This window comes from Cyprinodon tularosa, unplaced genomic scaffold (assembly GCF_016077235.1).
Source record: "Cyprinodon tularosa strain WSP-4 unplaced genomic scaffold, ASM1607723v1 ctg92, whole genome shotgun sequence".
Classification (NCBI taxonomy): Eukaryota; Metazoa; Chordata; class Actinopteri; order Cyprinodontiformes; family Cyprinodontidae; genus Cyprinodon; species Cyprinodon tularosa.
In genome coordinates this window covers 623,785-649,342 of record NW_024039696.1, presented here as the reverse complement: position 1 = coordinate 649,342, position 25,558 = coordinate 623,785, and the positions used below count along the sequence as shown (strand labels likewise).

The following is a 25,558-nucleotide window of genomic DNA, read 5'->3' as shown; positions in this document are numbered from 1 at the left end:
CACCATATAGTAAACTTTAGCGCTTCGCAACACATGGATCATACATAGTATCGGTGAGGAAAAAAAACATTTGCCAGTTTATTTATTTTGGGAACTAAAAAAAACAACCTAAACAATGAAGGAATAATAAAGAATAGAAGAGAGAGGTGATACAAGGAAAGATAAGTCAGGATGAATAAAGTAAAAAAGGAAAGAACAAATCATGAAGATAGGGAAGGACCATAGGAAAGAAGAAGTGACACAAGGAAGAAAAGAAAGAAACTACGGAGGAAGAAAAATATGTTCAAAAGAAAGGAAAGATGGACAGGAAGGAAGATAGATAAAGGAAGAAAAACCTGGAAATGTTTTTATCCCTGCTGCCAGACCTGAAAGATACTGAAATCTAATTGCACCCAACACCAAACTGTGTAGCAACCCTGGAACCAACTAACAGCTGACCCTCCATCAAAAGAAGAAACTAATTAATTTCCAAGGACCCAGGCCCTAAGCAGAAACTTCAACAAGAAATTCTCTAGGTGATTATTTCTGGTGGTCTGCCTTCACAGAACAGCTCAGCTGACAATACATGCCTGGGACGCCATCTCTGAGGGAATGCTTAACAAATGAGCCGGGGGAATTTTTGGCAGTTCAAGCCTGAATGAGCTTCATGTCAGTGGATAGGAGTTTCTGCAGCTTGAGTTCTGTGTGAGCTCCTTAATTATCTTTAGCCAAATAATATACTGCAGATCCATCGAGGCAGATCCAAAGTCCTGAGCGAGCAGATACCAATATTAATATGGATAGAGGGGGAAATAGCTTGTTTGGCACATCCTGCAAACCAAGATGGCACATCAAGCAATGGAAAGGAACCTTTTTTAACAAAAAAAGACTAACGGCAAATAAAATACTGTACTGTAAAGTGTTTTTACAATTTAAATACCGTGCCCATGGAGAATAAATAATCAATCAACAGCTATGGAAATTTTTACAGTAAGGCTGGCAGGAAGGATCTGTGATGACGCTCCCTGATGCATCTAGGATGCAGCAGTCTGTCACTGAAGTAGCGTCTAATTAAAGAGGTATGTCAAATATCTTTTTTTGGGGGGGGGGGGGGGGGGGACTGCTGCTGTTATTCACCTCTACGCATCGGCTAAGACCCAAAATCAAATAAGTTGTGAAAATTTACACTCAAATGAATCTCAGTCAGCATTTATTACGACCCTATCTCATGTGGATCTATCAATCTACAATATAAAGGAAAGTTTCGCCCACCTCTTGAATTGTTTTTATTCTTAAATTGTTATAAAATGGGAATTCCCACATCCCTGTTTTGTTTCTACTATAACTAGATTTTATCATCTATAGAGTGCTTTAAAAACAACGGCTGCAACAAAGCATTGCACATATAAAACAGGAACATGGCAACAGAGGTAGAGACTGACATTTTTTCGGGAATCCCACGGGTCACGGGATTCCCGTGGGATGGGAGTCAGTATTAGTAACTAGGGGTGTAAATCACATCCATCATGGCGATTTGATTCAGTATCGATTTCCTGACCCAACGATTCGATTATTTTCGATACTTAAGAATACACCACGATTCGATTCGATTAATTTTTTTTTTTTACACCTTACAGGCTAAACAAAGTTTCAAGTTTGAAATAAATCAATGAAAGCTGTAATATCATTATGCATTTTCTTTAGAAACAACAGCAAATAACAGAAGTAGAAAAGTTGCATCAAAAAATACTGCAAAAATACTGCACAATATCAGTGTAATGAGTTCAATGCAATACCTCGGCTCCAGAGAAACTGTCCAACATATTTTTTAGGAATGTAATAAATATATATTTAGGAAAGAGAGATGTTGTGTAGAGAGTTAGACAGGAATAAAAATAAACTAGATATAAGGGAATTGTTTCAAAGGTCATCTGGGGATGTAGTTTTGGTAGTATTTTTAATTTCTAAGAAGAACGGGTATTTTAGGGAGAATATAATAGTTTGTCTGGTCCATACTCCATTCTGGAAGGTGGCGGTAATGCACCTATAAGTTGTTTGCCAACCGCCATTAAAAAAAAAGAAGAAGAAGAAGGCTCCAGAGTGTTGCGTCACCGCCCCTTGAGAGACGCTCCGCTGCTCCTCTCCCAGATTGTAGCTGACCGCAAACAGTGCACCAGACAGGAGGCCGGCTTGTTTTGTTTTTATGACCGAAATTGCGGAAAACAACTCGTGAAGTTTGACCCGCTAGAAGAGCGAGGTGCGCGAGAACGCTGGGAGCCTTTTTCCAGCTGAATCTCCGCTCTTTTTGCCCCATTGTCCCTCCGTCGTCGGACTAAACTCGCCCCCACTTCCTCATCGCCTCGGCCGTATCTAGACCCACAGCGTGTAGCCCAGACCACGCTTCAATACTGAGCATAATTTAAAAATGTCTGTGTCAAGCTTGCTGCAACAAACTGCTGTAAGAGTATAACCAGGAAGCGCGGTAGGAGGGCAAAATAGGTTTAGCGGCACCGCAGCACGGGAGGGAGAATTACGCCCAGGAGTAAATGGATAAAAATAGACCGGAGGGAAGAAAAAAAACATTAATCGATTATCTTGCGGACGTGTCGATGCATCGGATCGTCGGCTTTTGGATCGATGCATCGATACAAAACGATTATTATTTACACCCCTATTAGTAACGATCACGTGATTGGGACGGTACAGGATTAAACATTAACGGGAGCAGATGGGAGCGGGAGCAAACCAATAGTAACTAAAAAAACTAGGATCGATGCCAAAAAAAATAAATAAATGGAAAGAAAAAAAAATCCAGTACTGGCACCGCCATTTGGTAGTTTTTTTCCTTGAAGCCTACACTATAATGTGAGTCAAAAAAACTACACGACCCAAAAACCATTTATAATTATTATTCCTTTTACTTTAACTGACCTTTACTACAGTTAGAAACAGGAACTTAACTGACCCTTCATAGAAATTCAGATTCAATGTATTGGCATAAATCTTATTGAAGACAACAAGAATGGGAGTGGTGCAGGAGCGGGAGTCATTCTAAATGGGGAGTGGGAGTAATTTCACCAGGAGTTGGACGGGACAGGATTTTGATTTCTACTCTGGCCCGGGATCAGGACGGGACACAATTTTTTTCTGTGGGAGTGGGACGGGACCGGAGTGAAAATCCACTCCTGTTTCAGTCTCTAAACAGAGGTCAAGGAACGTTCTCAAGTAAATTACTTTGTATAGCACTTCCAGAGACAGGAGAATTCAAACAACCGTCTGGCCTAGGAGGGATTTTCATACCAGGTGGGAAGAGTCACTGTTATGCCTGTCCATTTTAGTCTAACTTGGCTAGACAGCATGTGGATACTGGTTTGAACATGACCTCATAAGGGCCCATCATCTCGGAGACCTTTTTCTAAAGCTACCATTTGCTCTATGCTAAGTATAAAAAATAATCATGATAAAAAAAAACTGTCATGAGTAATAATAAGACTGTACAGCTGCAGGACTTAAATAAATGCCATAGTGTTGTATACCAACCAAGACCTACTGTAGTTACGGGACAGTTTAAAAAAGCTGGTCTATGCTTGTTGGCATATCTTGACTAAGAGCAACATTTATGGAAATACTGGGGGTTAAAAGAAAAATTGTATTCCAATGAATTTCTTTCACAGCTGAATATATGTAACGAAAAATAACTTTACTTGATTAAAATATTTGTTGGTCACATTAAATGAATCTTTAAAAAAAAGATTTTATTTTATTAAAAAAATAAATAAATAGAACAATGTAAAAATAATTGACACAAAAACAAATGCATCTACTAATTGATTGATTTGTTGACTCATTTCTTTTCAAACGATGAGGTATCAATTTCTTTTTGTTTTCCTTAAACCAGGTGAAGCTTAGACCACTGCATATAGAGCTCCCACTCAAGCTGTTCTAAAGTCAATGACAAATTTTCATCTCGCATAGAATTGTTTATATTTTTTGTACAGTTTTGGCTCAATTACTCAACGATTGTTTTTTCTTTGAGCAAATGGCCTATTTAAGACTGTTTATACTTGCTTAGATGACCAAGTTAATTCAAGGTTATTTCAATAATCAATTAGCTACATTTATTCTGGATTATCATTTTAGCCTTGCTGCAAACATTTATTCTTTGAGACTTATGCCTCTTTTATAAATAAAAATATCAATTACTATGAAGGCATTGTTCACATGTCCAAATGGTAAAATCTTTCTCTACTAATCATTTTCAACATCAACATTCTCCTCTATTGTTCTCTCAACCATGTGACATCTCTGACGCCAGTCTGCACTGCCAAGCTGTTCTCCATATCCTCTTCCTCACTTCTCTTCCTACTGGCCACTGAGCCTGTTTCCCGCCAGGCCCTAGGGCTCCTTTCCTGTTTGTCCTGGCGCAGGGGGCAACTTGTCCAAAGGGACCAACTGCTTGGTCGCAGCCAGCTGTGAGTACTTGGCACAGCTTGGCTTGCAGCGCTGGGTTACACCTCCAGAGACCGACATACACAGACGTGCATAGATACACACAGCGCACGCATTCGCGCCAAACGCCGCCATCTGCCCTTTTACAACTACAGGGCCACGAGGTAAGGTGATGTAAAATGATGAACGAGGTAGTTTAGCCTGATGTAATCATAAAGTGTGTGACGAGCGAGCTGCTGCGAAAACAACGGGTGATTAAAATAAATAAATAAAGAAATGAAAAACACTCAGATCTGACAACCTTCTGTTGGTGCAGATTAATCGGGAGCCAAACTGGGCTGCCAACTTCCGCAGAGAGATGGTACCCGATCAGCTTTAACGAGACTTAATGTGTAATAATGCAGCCATCGTTTTAAATTACGGCATAGATTCTAGTTAAATCGAATGATTCTAATGGCTTACAGTTCAGGTGCTAAATCCAAACATGACACAATCTACTTTTCACTTGGCAGAATGACACCCCACTGGCACAGCTTAGGGCTTGACACCAAAAAATTAAAACAAAAGATAAAAAAATAAAAAGATGGCTACGTGTGTTAGCTCCCGGCGACATCTGTAATATTTCAGACGTCTGTAAACTCAGGCTGCAGCAACAAAATGTGATTTCCTCTCAGTGGCACAATTAGCCTGATAACACCGTTACCTTGTTAATGAGAAGTGAACATTTTGCAGAGAGGTGGCACTTATACTGTTGGATAATTATGCAGAGAGTCAACATGGCAAAGCTGATGACACAAAGAGAAAAAACACACCCATTCAAAAATCGAAAAGCTGAGAACCAATTTATAGTAGCGTGTGACATGAGGTGTGAGGCTATGAACAGAGACAACTGGAGGTGAAAGAAAAGCTAATTGTTTTCCATCTCCTATCTTGGTCTTTATGTTTAATTACAACGTGTTTTGGAGATAGATTGAAAATCCTGTTTCAACTGGAAATACAGTAGTTCCCTTTGTAAAACCTTTCAAGTCGGGGTTTTGGTATTTTTTTGGGTGCTTCTGCAGGAATTTAAAAGGCAAGACGTGTTAAAGAGGGTTGAAGTCAACCTGCTACTTCTAGACCTGAGCCAATAAGCAAAGCAACACCTCGCTGATGGCTGCAAAACCACTAAAAGACATAACAGCATTAAAAGACACCTTTCCAAGATAAACTGTTGCTGTACATATAGGACCAAGCCAAAGATATATCGCTTGGATCTGATCAGTTTAGCCCCAATCCAGGTTTTTCTCCTAAAACAATGGCTCAATAGAGGGTCCATCTTAGGACCCCCTCATTGAAAGGAAAATGGAGGAGACAAAGCTGTAGTTGCTGCTCAAACAAGCTCCATCTGTTTCACATTCTGATTTTTTGTACTTCTTAGATCCTGCCACAATAAGTGCACCGTTTATCAAGATACAGGGTTCCTACAGCAAGGACAGTTCAATTCAGGACTTTTTAATGCCACTTGAAATAAAAAGTTAAGAATAACTTCCCAATAAATACAGGAAAAACCTGGTTAGGACAAATTTACCCAAATGTTTTTTTAAAAATCAAAATGGAAGTCAGAAGCAATCGGAGGTACAACCTGACCGAATGGGAGTGATTGGACACAAAACATAAGTTCATTGCTCTACATCCAGCCTGCTTCTTTCAGCTTCACACCTCATGTGGCTTCTCAATGCCAGCTTCAGTTGGTAAAGGTCACACATGTAACCAGACATGGATGGTTCAGTTGAGGAGGTATGAACACTTAGAGCAAGACAGACTCGTGTCTGCAGTGTTAGTGACTAAGAGTCCAATCGAACAGCTAACTCGTACACCTAGATTGTCATCTGGAGGAAATTCAGAATGCACCGGAGGGGGCTTTGAAGACAAAAGAGGTGGTTAATGTGACATAATCAATATGCACAAGGTATTAGCTGTGAAAAACTGGAGTTCTTAACCAGAGCAGGTTTAACCTGGCTAAAAACAATCATCCAATGCCTGCCTGTTTTATTTAAAGTGCAAGCACACAAGAAACCTTCCAGTGTCTTTATTGTATAGTGCTTTGAAGAGACCCTGTCCCCCTAAGAGCCATGCTTTCAGTGTTCAATGTAAACATCGACCTTCAGTCTCACCAATGATAAGAAGCACTTCAGGGTGCTAAGAAAAAAATAACAAAGCCAGCAATGTTCCTATCCCCTACTATCTACTCTATAAGCGGTGTGTCTATACATCATCCAGCATGTCCCAAAGCTGTTTGTTAGATAACGTAACTCCTCGACATCGAATGGAATACAGCTATTAATACCCTATCAGCCCATGAGCAGACACAAAACAACCCACAAGCCCCGAGGTAAGACGAGGGAGCTTAAAGTCTTTAATTTCCAGCACAGTATTTTGTCTTTGGACGTAGCGCAAAGTCTCATCACAAACCCTCATGGAAGCTCATTTGTAAAACACAGACGTCTGTGAAAGAGTGAGTCAACATGTGCACAGCTGGTGACATAATCTACTCTTGCGTAACCATGGTAATGGCAGTGAGAAAGACAGCTGGATTTTAAAAAAATATATTTTTTAACAAGTGTTCTCCCCCCCTTAAAGCAGCCTAATTGCAGAGCGGTAACAGGGAAAGTAGAGAGAAGAACGATCGATCTTAAACATCATAGCTGGAGCAATAGGACTGTTCCTGGTGGGTCTTGTAATTGATAACCACTGAAAAAGCTGGCGAACATGGCAGCAATCCCAAAGCCATTTCTCGCTAAGAGGGACCAAGTCAGGTTTGTAAAATGTTTGACTCTAAATGGATTAACAAGTGGCTCTTGCTTGATATTTATGTTACGGATATTTGGACTCTTGGGAGCCTTATATAAAATGGTAATTAATCTGTAAGACTGTGCTTGTTAGTTGCAGAAAAGCATTCCTGTTGTCTGCTTTTAGAAGTTTGGAGGCAACAAGGTGGTTATTTCGCCAGCTAATTCTAATAAATATTTCAGAAATTCTTCTCCAGATTTTAAACGTAGAGACTCAGCAGATTAATCAATGTTCAAGGATTTTACAGAAAAGGCTAAAATGAATGACATGTAGTCATACAATGTACTTTGTAGATAGCTAAAAAGCTTTGCTTAGAACGTGTCTCCAAGAATGAGTTTTCTCAAAGTTTAGATTTTCCTACCATTAACTGACTTTTTCTAAACACATATGAGGGAAAAAATATGACTGAAAAGGTTTGCCACATATGCTACAGTGTAACATTGTTTTTAACATTACTGATGCAATGTTGTACATCTGGCCTCATCAAACCAATAAAAAACCTCCAGATTCAATACCGTTGCATCCATACTTTGAACCCCAGCTAATCCAGGCTTTATGGGATACACTGAAAGATTTGATTTCAATGGATCTCACAGCATCGATGCAACATTCACTAAAGAAATCATTACTTAATCTTATGAAGCTTCACTCTTGGGCTGGAAATGTTGACGCTATCTGGCAACACAGAACATTTGCTTTAGGGCATAATCGCGGAAATCTCATTAGGTCCTAGCTTAAATCCTAGAGTAACAGAGAGCATCACATCTTCAAGACATTTGTTGTGGAGAAAGTGATCTCTGGTGAAAACCTCTGTTGAGGAAGCGGCATTGACATAAATATGGCAAAAGGGCTGGTTCTATTCTGGGAACTCCACTAGAACCTCTGGAGAACATTTTTCTTCAGTCAGAGGCTTCTCCAGATACGCTGTAACACAGACCGCTACAGAAGATCCTTTCTGCCCACAGCTATTAGCAACTAACTCACTGAAGAATCCATTACAAGAGTTCAGACACGATTTAAAGTCACTTTGTCAATAAAGTCTTCATGAATTAGACTAAATTAAAGTTAATATGAGTTATAGACATTCTAGTTGCTCGCAATAAAAAAAACATTAAAAGAAATATATTAATGCATATTTTTTTAAATATCCATGCTTACGTTAAACTAAGGCACCCAAACAGAAATATAGAATTCATCCATCCATCCATTTTCTTACACACTTGTCCCAAGTGGGGTAGAAATATAGAATTGGTAAAAGAAAATTCTCACGTGTTGAAACCAACAGGTCAGACTAAAGAAGTGAACCCTCAGAACTCTTTATATGTAAAACCTGATTTGGGATTATAAAAGCTAAATTCCTAGCATTTTCATAATTAAAGAAATAGTGATCGATAATATAGAAATACCCCACAATAATATGTTAGAGCTGAAATATTATTATTAAGTTTAAAGAAAAACAGTGTTCAGTGCATGATTCATACGACAATGAGAAAATAAAAATTGGAAATCAAAATGTATGAAGATAATTTTTCATTTCCCTCCCAAAGTAAAGCTAAAAGGCCAATAAAGGCTTAATTTTTTAAAACTTAAAACTAGCTAAGTCATATGAAAATACTTTATTTTTTACTTTGTTTTTATTTATTTTTTTAAACATTTAAAAAACAAACCAATTCTGCTAGAGATTATTATTGCTTTTGTCTGCATACGGCACAGGAAATAACTCTATAAGCGTCCAAGTATCAGTTCTCAATATCTGTGCGTTTAAGAGCGGCTGACTTTTCTTCTCCTTTGCGATTCTCTGCTGCTTCTCTTTTCTTAGATATTCTTTGTGAACTGGAATGCTGGATGTCACTGAGGTGCACTTAGTGAAAAGGTGAGTCATGCACTGTTCTGCTTACATGAACAGGTGCTTTTATCACCAACTGGATTTTAATTAATGCTTTAAAAACATTCATAAAACCAAAGGCCTGACAACTGCTCATTTATTTGAGTCCTTATTTTAGTCCATAGACCTAATTTCCTCATCATTGTGACAGGGATACATAAGAGTAATGTTCTATACAAGCATAAATAGATTTAGCTAAAAATATACTGTATATTATCATTATATCAAAGGTGCATGGTGCATTTTTATGGAGAAAAAAGTTCTTAATTTACAAAAGTCAATTCTTTCTGTTTAATGTGCAGCACATTTAGAAACTGAGGGAACGTTTCCTGCAATGTAAGTGAAAGATCAGTCCATTAAACCGTTAGTGTATGTAAACTGCAGGCTTAGTTAAGGAGATAAAGCATTAGGGGAACAGTAATAAGCAGGCATTATTAGCGCCACCAGACACATTAACACACGTAGGTGGCAGACATGAAGAGAGAACACGCAGTGCATTTGTTATAGAAATGCTCTACATGTCTGCGTCGGCGCACATTAAAATGTAATTCTGTTTTCGAACGCGGGTGCATGTCTCCGCACATGGTTCTGATGCAATCTAAAACACCGCACGCCAACAGGGAGCCGGCGAGGTGAGATGAGCGTTTCAATTGCCACCAATTGCATCAGGTCAAGCGGAACGCGTCTCGCTGTTGACAGGATGATAAAACTATTTTTTTCCTTTTCGATCTGAAGCTTCTTGCTAGGGCTTCAATTTATGGCTTTTTATAGTCAAGTAATTAAGTTAATCTAAAAATATTAAATAGCCTCTGAGATGATTCATAGAGGATAAATCACTTTTTGACAGAACTGTTTCTTGGGATCATTTAGGGTCTCTGTTGCTTTTTTTTCTTGAGAGATGTGAGAATCTTTGGTAATACTATGGTATTAAGAACAGTCTGGATGCAGATGAAAGCAAAGCCATTGATTTTAAGACTCATATATGCCTTTGTAAAACAATGACAGTAGTGTTTCTGGCCTGGCCATTAGCACTTTGCAGCATGTCTTTTAAAAAATACCACAAATTCTTATCCTTGACAAGAATAGTGTGATATAGAAAGAATAATCCTTTCATCCAACAGCATTATACATTCTTTGTAATAGTGGAGAAATTATTGATTAATGCAAAGAAAGGCACAGGCCTAGTAAAATACATTTACTTTTCAGTGATGGGAGGTTTTTTGTTTCCTTGGCGCCTTTTGCTTATGATTCCAAGAAAACTCAATGGTATATTTTATATTCAAAGAAATAAAAGGAAAACTAAAAGTTTAATCTGACAAAAAAAGTTCTGATGGCATAAAAAAACATTGTAAGCACGACCTTCTTAGAAACTGGCCACTCTGGGCACAACTTTGGTGCAAGGATTGAGCATGGGGCCCATAAAATTGAGGCTTTTTCTTGATGCAACCATCATGTGTTTGAATCCCGAACCATAGATACTTGCTGCATGTTCTTCTCTCTCTTCTTTCTTACTTTATACAAATAAAGTCCACTAGTTCCACATAACACTGGAAAAAAAGCTGAAACTAACAAGTTGTAGCTTTACGCAGTTTAATACAAGCAACTATGTCAAAATCTCTACATATTTTAAAGCCAACTTACATTTATAATCTATATGAGGCATAGTTATGTTACATGCAGCAGTTTAAGGAGGACAGAGCTAAATTATCCACTCAAGGGGTAAAATAAACTGAAAAAAGGTAATTTTACTCTGGTGTCATATATTAGTATTCATAGGACAAACAAAGCAACGCTCAAAAAGAATCAACTCATCCATAAAAGGTAATGTCCAAGATAGACGCAGAGCAAAAAACTATTTCTGTGAGCGAGATGAGAACAACCTTCACTGAACTAAACAAATAGAAATGAAATATTTCTATCATGTTTTATAATGACTTTCCACTGTTCAAATTACAGATAAGATGCTGTGTGTTACCTCTTTAAGGTGACAAAGCCAGCGAGTAAATGTAAAGTGGCAGTCATCAAATGCCAAGGAACATATTTCTGGAGAATGAAAAGTTTCTATGCTAAAAGCTGGAGGGAGATAGACGCAGAGGGTCACAACCACAGCGCTGATTTAATTTCTGCCAGTCCGATGCTATTACGTACCCCAGAAACATGGTGATTGTGTTCTAAACCAAATAGAGGAGTGGATATTGGGGCATTTCTCAAGACAATAGAGAGAGACAAAGTCGGAGAATATTGAAGAACTAATCTCTTAACTGTCTTGGGGAAAATACCAGCCACACTGCGATGATAATCTGGCACAATGATTAAAGTAGAAGAAATTATAGTAAGAAAAAACTGAGAAGGAATTAATCACAAAAGACAGTGTTCCTGCTAGATGTCAGCAGCTGAGCTTGGGCAAACACTAAGCAGCTCATTAAAGCTAATAACAGACGTTAATCAGAGGGAGACTCAGAACAGAGGACATGACAAAGAGAGGCCGGACCATGGAGGAAGAAAAAAGCCAATCCGAGTTAACCACCAACTGACCAATATTCATTACAAGAAAAGGCCTTGATCTATAGACATACAAACACAGACAGAAGCAAAAAGAAACAGAGAAAAGAATTAGGTGAAAACCGTGTAGAGAATTGAAAGAAATTGGTTGAATTATATCTTATTAAATCACTCACTACTAATTCATGTTTTTTTTGTTTTTTTTTTCACTTCACGGCTGGTCTTTTGTCATCCTTTTCTATCAGGAAGTGCGTAAACTGTAATTAAAAGCCTTCAGCTGATCCAAAACACAGCAGCCAGAGTTAGGATGAAAATGAAAGAGAAAGATCATATTTCTCCTATTTTTTGCCGCCTCCCTTTATTGGCTTTCTGCTAATCCCAGAATAGAATTTAAAATCATCCTTCTCACATAAAAAGCCCTAAATAACTAAGCTGCAGCTTATATCAAAGATCTGACAGTTCCTAACAGAGCATTTCACTGTCAATCTGCAGGTTTACCAGTGGTTCCTAGAATTTATAATCATGAAGTTATCAGGCTCTGCTCCTCTGGAACCAACTACCTGTTTTAACCTCAGGTTATCCCAAGCTATCGCTATAGATATGCTGCTATAGGTTTAGGCTGCTGGAGGACATAGGGCTCAATCTGAATACCTGAAATTGAAGCTTCTAATTTTCTGTTCCAACTTCTATCCATCCCCCTTTTGCAAGTTTGACAGCATGAACTCGATCCACAGTAGGAAAGGAGCTACAGACTGTTTTGGTGAATCCGAACAAACCCGTGCCACACGGACTTCACTACGCAATAGACAAGCAGATGAATGACACTGGCCAAACTAGGACTAAAGCGTGCCAGAAAACAACTACCAAAACAAAAGCTACACAAATGTATCGGGCAGATAAAGATCTCAATTATAAAACTCAAAACATATAAAGGTGCTAACATTTGCACATTTCACACAGTACATGTCACGGAATAATGTATGTTATTAAACACTATGAGGTGGGCTGTGCTAATAGTCTATGATGCAAAGATTGTGGGCAACTTTATAGTTATAAGCGACAGCTAGGGATGTCAGAGAAAAGGTTGAAAACTCTAAACCCATCTCTGCTGGAGGTCTCTTCCTGGTATAAGGGTGTTTTTCCTCTCCACAGTCCGTCCATGCATGCTGGATATGAGCAATTGATGTACAGTCAGTAACACGATGCAAACGAATGTCTACTGTCATTATATGCTCTTTCAAGAGGAGCAAATCCTGCAAATTCATCTAGGTTTCCTTTTATGTCAAAATAAAGAGATAATTCTAGCTTGCAGAGTCTGATCTCTGGTTCCTGTTGAGAAGGACTGTTCGGAACTCTGCTGTTTTTATTCCTCTGCTTCTGCTGGTTTGAGTCCAGGTAAACAAGATTATTTATTTCCTCTACTTTCCTAACTCATCTAAAAAGCCTGCAGTCACATTAAAGTGCATAAAGTGTTTTGTATCAGAAAAGGCCTGCTATGCAGAAGGGTTAAAATTAGGGTTGTACCTTAGTAAGTTACTTACCTTAGTTAAACTAGGTGAAACTAAAACTTTTCCACTTGAGGAGTTCTGTATAGAGCATATTGACAGACGGAAATGTTTTTAAATCTTAAATGCAAACTATTAATATATTTTCTCCTCTAAGTAGGTTGCTCCAACATCTATGAGCATGTTTTAGAGTCTCTATATTCCAGTTAAAGAATAATAGATTACTAAATTAGTTGGTGATTATTACAATAATCGATTCATCACGAATAATCCGACTGTTTCAGCTCTAGTTAAAATTTAGAAGTGATTGTACCAAGTGCCTTTCATCCCATCCTGTCTACATAAGTACTTAGACAACTTTATTGTCATTTTGTATACACTCTGTGTATACAAAGCAAATCTTTGCTTTGTAGTAGTTTAAAGTAGTTGTGTGAGTACTTTAAGATAAAGAGTTTTTGGGCTCATGCATTTTAGAAGCCTGCTTTGAGTCAAACAAAGGCTATATGAAGGAGCTGCGAGTTTGAAGCTTCCCAATATGCAGATGTGTCAGGGGAAGGTTTTATTCGAAAATAGACTGAGTTTAAACACAAAGTTTACTATTTAAAACTCTCCTAATTGTCATCTAGAGCACTCAGTGGTTAGTCTAAATCTTCAACTTGCAAACTGCAATGAAACTAAAATGGCTCATTTCTCAGAATTTTATGGTTTTTGCCATTTTTCTCTGTTTTTGTTCATCCAACTTACTTCTCTCATGTTGTGTCAAATTTTTGACTCATTAAGACAAGTTTTATCTTACCTAAGGTTATTATTGTTTCCCCTATTTGATAGTACTTCAGTGAAGCTGTTATTTAGTCAAAATATTTTCTCCATTAATTTTATGTTCCTCAATCTTTACTGTTTAATCTCAACAAATTTTTGCCACCTCATATTAAATGTCCTTTTGTATTTATGACTGTAATTGCCCTAATGTATTTAAGACCCATAGATGTATAACCTTCTGTTGGATTTAGTTATTGCTACAACCTCACCCATTACATCAGTATAAGAGCTGTTCTACAGAAAATTACAGTGCACATCATTCCACCTGAAAAAAAAGAAGTCTACTTTCACCCAATTTATTGAGGCAGGGTGAAAGTCCATATATAAGGCATCACCATCTGTCCATTCTCTGTTTGCATTCGTGGCAGCTCGCCTCATGAGTCCGTGCCCTGTGTTTGTGTGTGGTGTTACAACCCTGCAGGCATTTCATCACAGCTGACTGACAACATGTTTCCATCTCCCTTGCTTCTATCCCTGGGTGCTCCACCTTCCTATCCAGTGTGTCTGCATCACTGCATATACACAAATACCACAAAGAGTCAAAGAGCATTAGCTCAGTGTTCATGTATTTGTGTAATGAGCAGCATATTACCATTTAAAAGAGATTTCCTGTGGAGTGTTCTCTGTTCTGAAGGATTGCACAAAGTGTGGTCCTCTATAATAATGTTCCTTCTCCGAATGCTCTACATGAACAGTCTGTTTAGCTTACTTAGATTATTTATACCAACCTATTTTCTGCCAATAACACCATGCAAAATCCAACAAAGAGAGCACGCTGATTGATTTCGGTAATCTGGCAAACACTGTAGACTGTTGGCACGACAGCATGATGCACAATAATGTTCTAACATTCTGGATATTCTGCCATTACATTTCTGGCATCTCCTACATATCAACCAACTGTTTTAGATTAATTTTATGCAAACTGCAAAACCTATTTTATAGCTGTGCTGAGGGGGTCTAACTTCTTTTTATATAATAACATAAAAAAGTCAAAGGAAAAATGCTTATGACATAAAACTGACTAAAACATTGCATATTTCACAAATATGCTTTTGGCAGGCACTAGTTGGTCTACTTAAGTAAGCAATAAAAAACATATTGTGGAGAAAAAAAAAGCAAGTTTGTGGCATTTTATGAAAGCTTCTCAAAGTACTAAGTATCTTCGTTAAGAAAAAAAATAAAAAGCTTGTGTTTAGGGATGTGAAATCCCTGTATTAAAAGTAACTAACTCACATTAACTGTTCTATAATATTTCTTATGTTTATATAAGAATAAGAATATTCTCTTATTCTGCTCTTGGCCTGCCATCTTTTCAAAGCCCTTTCCTTACTAATCCATTAGTGCCAATTAGAGATTCAGTACAAACAAAATACATTCAGATAAAAAAGTAAAATGAAAAAAATAAAAAAACAGGTCTGGTCCAACCCTTTCATCAATAATTGCTGTTTTTGATGAAAACATGATGTGGTAAGGACAAGTTTTTCCACTGCATTGGTATAAACAAGTTTAATACAATAAACATAGCTATAGTGTAGAAAACACCATTTGAAAAATATCACCACTTTTAGAGAATTTATAAGATGGGCAAAGGTTTTAATTTGAAAACTCGCTTTTATGGTGTTAATATTCATTGACCAACAGTACCGTCCATCAGGGTTAACTAGAGGACATAAAATCAAAGACTTGGCTCTCCAGAATAGATTCGGAAATCCTAGTCTGCACATTTGTTTCTTTTAAGCTTAAATAATCTAATTTATTATACGTATTATCAGAACCCCATAAAAGGAAATGAAATGCTTTAGTTTACACGACGGTTATCTACAAATATAATGTAAAAGGTTTAAGCGACCGTTACATGCTGCAACAAATGTCCCCTTGTTTTTTACACCTTAAAAGGGCAGATTAGACTTCTGCAACCGCACACATCAAATGTCGCTTGGGTCTGGTGGTGAACCAGGGGGAGCATATTCGAGAGAACTCGCGAGAACTTTGGCGGATGGTCACGAGAACTTCATAGTTGTCCATTGTAGTTGTTCCTGGGTTTTTAAAAATGGCGCACCCCGGCACCGAATCGAGAAGGACGACCACACAGACAGTCAGAAAGGCACTCTGCCCACTTCCGCTTGAGGTCGGCACTTGTTTGAGACTGTCCGACGCATAGTCAGGATTTCTTTTAGGTGTGCAACGACGGTTGCAGAACATCTGCCCGGACGGCAGATGTGACGGTTGCAGAGGCTATGCCTCAGAAGCATAAATTAGCCTTAAGGCACCAATGTTCCTAGTTTTAACAGCAGAAGCCGTAGCTTTAGGATATCATCTGCCTGCACTTAATACATGCTGTTAAGAGGAGGTGGATTTATGATTAAGTTCTTAACTAAAATGGAGGAGTGGTGGCCTAGTGGTTACGGCATACAGCTTGGAATCCTGAGGTTGTGAGTTCGAAATACACTCCCACAGACTACTTGTGATAATGTAATGAAAATAAAAGCTGGAAGACTGCGACTCTGGGTCCCTGGTGTCCTACGATGGCAACATACTGCTCTCCAAGGTAATGTGTTAAATGCAGAGAGTGAATTTTGTTGCACTGTACCTGTGACAGTTTAATGACAATAAAATGCTGAGATGAAAAAAAAATTGTTTTGGTGTCAATTGTCAGGTTTGGGTAGGTTTAAAAATAAAAAAAAAATAACAGGAAATAAAGGAAAGATCATCCAAAACAAAGCAGAGAGGCATGATTCATGTTTTAGTTACGAGGAGTGCAAATTAGTGAAACTAAAAAGCTACAGTACAGGAAAGCATCTCGAGGGCAAAGAGCCTTGAAGGGACGGTGGCGTTCACATTCTGGATGAATAAGACAAAAGGTTGGAAGGAAGAGTAAAAGAAGCTATTAAACAAGAGAGACAATCCCTACAGCCAGGAGGTGGACCATGTAGTCATTTTCACAAGTCTATGAAATATATTTATTCATCTTTAATATCTATTCCTTCTGTGTTTTTTATCCAATCATGCATTTATTTTAAAAAGCAGAGGCCACAGGGCTCTTTGAGGACAAAAGTAGTGAAAGCAAATGTGCTATGCTGCTTAATATATTGGCCATTTTCCCTCATTTTGACATTATCTCCTTCTACTACTGCTGAAGTTCACTCAACATTCTCCCTCAGCTTTTACTTCCCAAAAGGTACTCCAGGTTCAATATTATTCTTTGCACATTAAACATTGTTCCCTCACATTTCCCATCCTACTGAAACACACTTCCTACTATGTGAGAAGTGTTTTACTTTACATTTACTGGATGGATTAATCACCAATCATTGTCCACTGTTAAACTCTGATTTCATTTAGTTTTTTGTTAATTACAGAAATTATCCCTTATTCAGAACTTTTGTTTAACAGTGTCTCATTTCTAGATAAACCCATTGATTACTCAGACCATGGATTGTATTCTTAGTTTAATTTCCCATAGAAAGTGACCGATTGGGTTAATGCTCGCATCAGTTCTACATAAACATGTTTTCTTTATTTCGACATTCCATGTTTCTAAGGTTTTGCTTTCTTCCATCTACCTCCTTTGCATCTTTACAACCCCTGGCTGAGGGCAGAACAAAATGAGGCTGGTTTTGCAAGCAGCAGCCTCCTAAAAAGATGTTCTTTTCCACTGACGCCACATGCTTGTTCAGGAAGATAAATCAACTGAGCTAAGTAATTCAACAGCATCAGATAATTTCTATGATTAAACAGATTTTTTTGAAATTATATTTTATGGATTGATCTAGACTGTTCAACTGAATCTGAATGTCTTTACAAATTGACCAAATGCAAATGGATAGGATATGAAACAGCCATGTTTGTATTGTAAAGTAGTCATGATGAGTAATGAGCATTGAAATATGGCTACACTGTGGCATAGTTTGTAGCACAGCTGCTTTGCAGCAAGAAGGTTCTGGGTTCAATACGGGCCCAGGAATCTTTCTGCATGGAATTTGCATGTTGGTTCTCTCCATATATATCTATCCATATATTTGTGAGTGTGTGTAGACGGCTGTATGTCTTTGCGTGTCACTGTGTTGCCTTGTGACAGACTGGTGACCTGTCCGGGGTGTACCCTGCATCTCTGATGGAATCGGAAGTGGGAGAGGATGGACGGACGGATGATTGAACGAAATACAGATCTAAAAAATAACTTAATTTAAAAAAATATATCGTCAATTATTTTAAAAGTTGAGCTACTATGTGGACTCCTTATGAGTGACATTTTAACACATATTGATTCTGAATCTTTTTTTTTTAATGGCTTTATACAATTATGGCTCACAGAAAAGTATAATTATGCAAGATTAATTGAAAAAAAGGAACCCCAACCCACTATGTTATATAAATACCTGTATTTGGGCGGTTTGACATACCAGTAATATCTTTGTTGTTTACAGAGGTGTAATGGAAGCTCTGCTTTGAAATATTGCTGAACGATTTTGCCAAAAATCAAAATTATTTTTCTTCGGATTTTCCTTTGCACTATCCCCATACTTTAAGATTTTTCACCCAAGGCTTTCATTTTTTGAAAACTCCTTGCTCAGCGTCCATTGTTACAGGACTTTATTGTAACCATTGTGTGAAAAGTGGTTACTTCTACTGTACTTCCATGCATTGGTCTGCATGTGGGTGTAACGTTCTCCAGCCTTCTGTGTGGTGACAAACACACTTTGAGCATGCAACAAAATGACAATAAAGTTTGCCTAAGTTAACCACAACCTAGGGCAGAAGCAAGAAAATAAGTTTCTTACTCTTGTTAAATATAGTGACTGGAAATCACTGAAGATTGCATTTAGTTAAATTGCAATTATATTGCAAATTCAATTAATTTCACAGCCCTACTTTGAAAGCGACTTTAAAAATACGCCTCTATTTGTAATGAATCTATATAATCCGAGTTTCTTTCTAAAATGAATGATATGTTTTTGATGTGCAAGTATGAGCTGTTCAATGACCCAAAAAGTTCCACTAAAGTAAGAAAATCTCCTTACATGCCACAATCTGACTGCTCTGTAACTCTGTTATTCATTAATCATACATGAAGTCGCTCGCTTGGAAGAGATTCTGCAAGATAAAAGGTAATCTTTCATACGCTGTTAAACTACATTTGGTACAGAGCTAATTGCTGAAATCTTAATGAAATCCCAGCGACAGAAAAGCTCTTGCACTCCCCCTCTCTCTGCTGTGACAAGAGCTTCTTAAACGCAGAAGACTGTGAAAAGAAGCAAAGGCCGTTTCTGTCTTCACTGATGGAAGAAAGCAGCGCCAGACTCTGTTGCTTCCTGACAGCATGGGAGCACCATCTGAAACCCCCTTTCTGTAAAGCTCTTGTTTGGAGCTTTGTCCCTCTCCAGGCCCCGACTCTTTCTTCCTCTTAAGGATTTCAGGCTCCCGCTAATATCTCATACATTGTCTTCACTCAAGCCTCCCTTCTCTCTACTGTCGTCTCCAAACCCAGTCTTGTCAGAGCTGCTTCCTCGTTCTCATCGTTCTTCAATGTAGATCTATACCTACACAACGGCATGCATATTACATTACTGATCCTCTTGTCAGTCGAAAGCTTTAGCAAATTAAAAGGGGACGGGACCTGCCTCTTGGCCTGTGATGGGCCACCCTGGTCTCAAAAAGATAAATCATCTTGTTGGCCAATGATCACAAAAGATTAAAACGACAGACTCTGGAGATCAATTTGGTGTGTGAAAGACAGGAAACTAGATACATATTAAACTGTAGCAGTAGGTTTAAAAAAAAAAACTGTATTTTAGTGATTATTACAGGTTGAGAGACAATAAGATTTACCTCGGCTTCCATTTTGAGATGAATCTGAACAGAAAGCAGCTGAACTTCAGTATTAAATCAACGTCGAGATAACGAAGTAACCATAATGTCTAAAATGTCACAATGTTCAACAGATTAAACTAAATTCTTAATCTTGATGCTAAACATCAGCTAGCTTCACTGATGGCAGCTTATTTTGACCCTGTACAACAGTTCTAATGGATTACTTGCTTTTGAAGAGTTAAAGGAGGCTCGCGTCTGCTGAAGTGGTGAGGATCAGCAACCTGCTGCCATCTCCATTTCTAAAGACAAGTCAGCTCACGAATAAGCTGGTTTGTAACTCAGTCTCTCTCAGTAAGATGTAGCTCTACGTGACCTTTTACTGATAATCGCCCCTCGCTTTGCGGTACTGCTACCAGGGGAACAGAGTATCACACTGCACCACAATAACAGATGCTTATACCCCAAAAATGAGCATTTTGTGCCAAGATATAGGTTACTTAGATTCAAAAGAATATTCAATCATCCATAGTGTCTATAAATTGGCTCTAAAGAATCCTGATTTTAGACCAAACACATCGCTTTTCATCCCATGTGTCCCGAGTCGTAACGTCACAAGACTGTTCTCCCTGCTGCCCTCTAGGAAGAGGCTTCGAAGCATCTGATTTATCCCCACTGCCATCAGACAGCTGAACTGTTGAGAAAACTCTAAATCAGAGGTCAAAGATTAGCGGACCAGGGTCCGAATCCGTACCCACCTGCTAGCTAATCCGGAGCAACCTGATTTAAAGCATTTATTAATTGCTACATGTTGTCCGACGACAGTATTTAAATGTCACTTGTACCGCTTCTCCTGTTTTTATGGTAAAGCCCTCCGGAGCACTCTGGACCAGGCTACATGTGATACAAATTAGCCAATGAGCTGTCAAGTCAGGCTGCGAGCCACTTTTAGAGACAGCAGGCAAACCTGTGGCAAGCTGGGCGATGGGAAAGAAGGAGGAGACAATGAGAAAAAGAGAGCAGAGAAAGTGTGGACTGCTGGAAGAACTGCGATAAACTGGTGACAAAAAAGATCAAAGATGACCCTGCACATTTTGGGTATGTTTGGCTCAACCTGCTGCTGTGAAGCAGGGTTCCCAACCATGAACATAATCGAATATAAATATTGATCCAGGCTCAAAATGAGCCCCTTTAAATGTGGTTTAGTATGGCTTTGTTGCCATTCAAACCCAGGTTTAAAGCCCTGCAGATCTACCTAAAGCTCACTTCTCTTATTAAGCCATAAAAACAGTCAGTTCAGGTGTTTTATAAAAATTAAAAAAGTGAGTCAGGAAATTCTCTATATACCAAACTGAAAGATTGTTTCCTCCTTCAAAACAATTTAGATTTTAAAATGGAAAAACATTTTTTTTATATATATATATTTTTCATTTTAAGAATTCAATGTATAACATGAATGCATAAACACCTGCATTTCGGTGTTAAATGCCATTTAAAGTAAAAGACTATAATTAAAAATGTCTCCAGACCGTTGATTATTTTCTTTACTTGGACCCCGCTGATTTTTACTTGGTTATTTCTGCTCTAAATCATGTCACAGACTCTGCATCACACTCATAACACCAAACCAAAACACTGCATAATTGCATCATATATATTTAATGCTCTGAACTTCCATATCAATGTGTATTTTTGCACCATGTTCTTTCTCCCAGACTGTTTACATTTGATCTCTGCTCCACTTTAAGAAATGGAAATGTCATGAAAGCTGTACAAAAGGAAATTTTGTTTCTTATACAAGCTGTGTATACAATATGACAATTAAAGTTTGTTTAAATATTTCCATAAAGGTCAAAATGCTCAGCTTTACTTCCATCTGACTGGAGCAACTTTCTAACCCTTTGTAGCAAACTGCATTGGTTCTTCAATCCTCTATAGTCTGAGGCCACTTTAAAAGATTACGGGAAAAAAGTCAACATGCCACCGTTTTTAGGTTGCTTTGACAGTTCAGTCGTATGACTCAGTGAAATAAGCGGGAAAGCTCCTCCAGTCTGGCCAACAAGTGCTTTTAGTGGCAACTTAGGGTGAAGCCTTGTTTTCAGACCACAGATACAGTCATGAAAGAGTGAGTCCATCCCACACAAAGAGTGTGATGTACACTCACGGTGTTACGCTCTTTCACTCTCAGACTGGCTGTGGTCTTTTCTTAGCACTGCCATGTCTGCCCTTTTCCACTCTTTTTCACCATTTTAGGGAGAACTTAAAGCATTCTCTGATTTATCACCAGATAGTAGTAAAGGTATATTTGATTAAAGATTTTAGACATTTGCTAGGGCAAATATTTAATGTTTTATTAAATAAAGATGCCAATTATTAATCTTTCTGTAAACATGTTTTCACCTCCTCCGCAAAAAAGCTGAATTTCCCTCATCTTCAAAGAACCAACATAAACTTTGTGATTTAGATCAGTCTCTCTATCAGAACCAAAAAAAAAAGCAGCGCAGCACATCCACCCATGGAGTGAAATGCAAGCCAGGCACGTTTGAAGGTTTGTTGGCTGTTTATGTTAGCAAAGCCTCATCAGTGCATAGAGGTACATGACACAAAAGCAGGGGGTGATGCTTTGAAGATCTGACATGACTGAAAGAAAAAAAAAAGGCAAAGAGGGAAAGAAGAACAAATGCAGGAAGAGAGGAAAATGCAAAGTCAAGCAAGGGACTGAAAGGCTGAGTGGGCAGGATGGGATCATTCCAATAAACAAACCAGGAAGTAATGTGCTTCATTTCTAATGGGTTTGTCTTAACAATCAGAAAGAAGACACTTATTACAGTAAAGACTAATAAATGAGTCTCTTAAAGGGTCCAAGAAAAAACCTCAGTAGTATAGCTGACTTAATAAATAAAACTTTTCTTGTAAGAGGGAACGTTTTCCTGGGAAAAATGTAGAAAAGAAACATTTCATTTATTCAGTCTTTAAAAAGGCCGTTTTGTTGGTTTTGTCACCAGATAATAAGTACTTATATCTACATAAGCTCAGAGCTTTAGGAGTAGCAGCGAAAAGGCCAAAGCAGAGAATCGATGCTTTAAAAAGCTGCCTTCAAACCCTGATGATTTGCTGCAAGAAAAACGGTGAAACAGATGGAGTATCACCACTATTCTCTGCGTTACACAGACATTCAATCGAATCCTGAGGACAGAGTTCATGTTTTAAAAGGGGAAGAATTAAGGTTCCCTTTTATAAAGAAGCAAACCTTCGCCATATTTACTTTTAAGCTAAATTGAGATGTATGCACATTTAGTAAGGCAACAAGATTTTGAGATCTATGCAAAATTAAGTCAAATCAACAATATTCAGGTAATGAAATTATTACCTAATCTTATCCTATTTTGGAGATAAAAAGAGATGTACAGTTTCAGTTACTTTATTTTGACTAGCCTCAAACAAGATAACCATAGCTCACAGTGCAAAACTAAAGAGATGTTTTCCATTTTTGAATACATCTAGTCTAAATCTAAAGACTGTTTTCCCAAAAATTTTATTTTAGATATAACAGTTTTAAACATTATCTTTCTGAAGAATACGGCAATAGAGAGAACAGTGGCTGAGATAACTGCCCTTTTATTTGAGATTGGAGTAATAAAACAGCTGAAATGTAACATTTAAAAAGCCAAAGGAGTTCAGAAGTCATGGAGCCAAACTGCTTTCATGCTTCGCAAGGCTTCTGCATCATTAGTGACGACAGTGAGACCACTGCGGGTAAGTTATTCCTTGGGGGATCTTTGTGGTTTCCATTTAGTACCTTTACTTTATGCTGCTTCCAAAAAAAAGGTTAATGGAGCCCCTTAAAGAAAAAAATGTGGTTACAGACGGTTCTACATGGACAACCGAGTGAGGGGAAGAGAAACGGCAAACATTCAGCAGCTTGGAAGAGCAGGAAGGCTTAGAGCTGATATTCTCTGTAACTTTTTAACTTCTAGTTGGTCTGTTTAGATTTTTGAGAGCTTAAAGTGAAGCAAAGTATAAAGGAGAAGAAAAGATTCCTAGCTTAATTAGAATTGTTTCTGTTTAAAAAAAAAAATAACCTGTTCAATGCAGCTTTCATTTGTATTCTGCTCCTCCGAATTGCTCGGATTGGATGAAGAGCATCAGAGAACATCCATTTTTAAATCCTGCTGCACACTACAATTGGATTTAGGCCTAGACTTAGACTGGGCCTTTGGAACACATGGATATGAATTAATATAAACCACTGTAGCTCTTACTTGTAAGTATTGTACCTTAGCTCCAGTCTCAAATAAAGGACTTCCCACAGCATGATGCTACCAGCTCCGCAATTAAAGGGAATTTTTATTTTAATTTGTCTAACCCTTCCTATATTTGAGGTTTACTATAGACAACTTTAAGTTTAAGTTGAGTTCCATTAAGGTCATTTCATCCCAAAGCAGCGTTTTCTGAGCCCATGACATCATCAGACACCATCAGTTAGAGGCTTCGCAGCCTTTAAAGCAGAACCAGCAACAGCTTTTCCCCCGCTGCCATCAGACTGTTGAACTGTTAAACTCTAAACTGGACGCTGCATTACGCTTGCAACATTACTTTACACCACCAAAGTGGCTGAAAACTTTTATAATCCTTTTTTAAATAGAACACAACTCAATGTCTAATGCATTTTTGCACCATCTTTATTTTACACTGCACTGAACCTTTCCATATTAATGCCCTTTTGCACCATTATTTAGTAAACTGTTTTTGTTTTTTCTTTTCTCCATTATTTAGACGCAGATCACTGCTGCACTTTATAATTTTAATGTTCATTTCACTGTTGTAAGCTGTTAGCAATGTAATTTTGTTTTATATCCATTCTGTGTATACAAAACGACAATAAAGTTCGTCTAAGTCTAAGTCTTAAAGCATCCTTCTTGCCATATCAAGCATTCTTCAACAAAACAACTTCACAACACAGGCATTATGTAACAGCAAAACCCCCAAATTACAAAAATCTTTCTTCAAATACCCTTAACTAATTTCCTGAGGTCTTAAATTTCTGCCTAGTTTGAGTTTGTTGTTATTTATTCTGTTTTGGCCTCTTGGACAAAACCTCAAATAATTTGATCTGAAGAAAATTTCCTTGTTTAATAATGGTTTCATTTCCAATGAAAAAAAAAAAAAAAAAGCTTATAACCCGGCAGCCTTTTGATTCAATTTAATAGAAAAACCAAAAAACATATCAACTACTTTTTTTTCTGTACACAGTCTATTTTATATTTCAAAAAGCATTAAAGTCTAAATCCCCATCCCTGTTCATATTGACCATCATCATGCCTCAAGTCTGGGCTTTGAAGTAGTGTGTTTGGACTGTGTGAGGAATTAAGTGTGACAGTAAAATAAAACATTCATCTGGTAAATATGGCATAACATAAACGCCAACAGCAGGGGGGCTCTGGAGAGAACAGCAGGGTGTGCACAAACACAGACACTAACGTGCCAACACGGGTCACGCTACGCCTCACACACCGCAGAGAAAAATCAGAAGTGCTAACCAGAAAATTACTTGATGAATAGAATTTCAAAGCACATTTTCACGCAAAGAGGGAGAGTACGTCGCAATATAAGCAGAATAGATGACAGTAGAGAGTAAAATGAGAAAGTACAGAGGGTCCCAGGGGAGATTTTCTACAACCTGTGCAGGTGAAGTAAAAAGTAACAGCGTCATGCCATCTACAAAGGCATCATCTCTGCTTTAAAAGCATATAACATGAAGGATCAGGGAGTTAATGGA

The 25,558-nt window shown here is 38.0% G+C and overlaps 1 protein-coding gene across 2 annotated transcripts in view; it reads right to left on the bottom strand.

Moving 5' to 3' along the window:
* tbc1d22a (TBC1 domain family, member 22a) overlaps positions 1–25,558 on the bottom strand; it is a 149,468-nt gene that overhangs the window by 76,071 nt on the left and 47,839 nt on the right. The window lies entirely within an intron of this gene.